We start from the raw sequence: 1,609 nt of genomic DNA on the forward strand, positions 1-1,609 counted from the left end.
GGGGAGGCTGACCCGGTACGACCCCAGCTGACCTCCCTCAGTCAGCTGCTCTCTGCGGCCCGGTTCTGGAGGACGGCCTGTTTTCTGGCTGTCAGAACCCGAGGCACCAGCTGGAGGTTCTGGTGACAAACCGGGTCAAACTGGGAGAATAAACTGGTGCTGCTGGGAGACCGGATTCACGCTAATCAATACCTGAACCGGATCAGAAAAAGGAATCCAGGCTGAGATCCATGTACCCGGTTCTGGGTTCAGATCCACTTCGGACCAGCATCTTCAGAACCAGCTGAGGGACAAGGGTGAAAGAAAATGGATGGATGGATTATAGGCGATAAGTGATCAATAGAAGATGTTTTGATTAAATAAATGAGTAAATCGTACCTGGTTGCTTTGAGCTCACAAACAACCACATTTAGCTTAGCTGTTAGCATTTAGCTAAGCTGTTAGCATTTAGCTTAGCTGTAAGCATTTAGCTTAGCTGTTAGCATTTAGCTTAGCTGTTAGCATTTAGCTTAGCTGTTAGCTTCATGCTCAGCCTTGTTTCAGAGTTTAAATGGTTTTTCAGAGCCGCCATTTCTGACCGATTCCTCCAGGGATCAAAGGTCACGTGATCTTCCTTATATGGATTAAAAGTGTTTTGTTTTTAAATGACTGATCTGCTTAAAGACGTGATGACAAAGTTTATTGATGCTGATAAACTTTAAAGATTTAAAGCTGAATTCTGATTGGTTCTTTTCAGTTCTGAAGAGACAGAGGACGACTCGGTCTGTCCTCATGTCTCACTGATGGACCGGCAGCGGTTCTGGTTCCTCAGCCTGTAGCAGTGAGTCCAGAGGACGTCCGTCCCGGTCCGTCCCATCGGAACCAGGGGGACGGGCTGAAACGTGACCGGGCCGAGCGGTTCGGACTCCGCCGCCCGGAGCGCAGAGGTCGGCCACAGGCTCTGCATTGTTCCCCGCCAGCGCCGCTTCTGATCCGGATCCTGGCTGTCAGAGTTCAGAACAAGGCCAGGGGGGTCCAGGGGGCCGGGAGGGGAGTTCTGGGGGGTTCGGACGGGTTCTGGGGGTCCGGAATGTAAAGAGCCCAGGATTCTAATTGGAGCGGGAGTCACGGCTGCTGCTCCGACTCAAAGAGGCTGAGAGTGAACTGACCCTGAAAACATCAGAGGATCCAAAATGGCGGTTCTGCTGAGAGCAGCAGTGGAACGGCCCGGTACCGGCTCCAGAACCAGAACCAGCAGATCATTGTGACCCGGATCAGAGGAGATCAATCATCTCAGAACCAGTTTATGAAACCGTCTTTGCTCTTCATGACCTTCAGACTCTCCGTGTTTCTCAGGTTTGCTGCTGAATCTCTGCAGGCAGCAGGAAGCATTCCCACATCATGACGCTGCCACCGCCGTGCCTCAGCAGCCCTGAGATCAGAGAGCCAAACGTCATCGACCTGCTGGCTGGAGATCTTCCTGCTCTGGAAACCGGAATGGCTTCCTTCTCTGTCCAAAGCTCTTCTGGTCTGCTGGGGTTAGACTGGACCGGACCGGACCAGACCGGACTGGATCAGACAGGGCTAGACTGGACCGGACCAGACCGGACCAGACTGGATCAGACAGGGC

Source organism: Poecilia reticulata, unplaced genomic scaffold (genome assembly GCF_000633615.1).
Source record: "Poecilia reticulata strain Guanapo unplaced genomic scaffold, Guppy_female_1.0+MT scaffold_190, whole genome shotgun sequence".
NCBI lineage: Eukaryota > Metazoa > Chordata > Actinopteri > Cyprinodontiformes > Poeciliidae > Poecilia > Poecilia reticulata.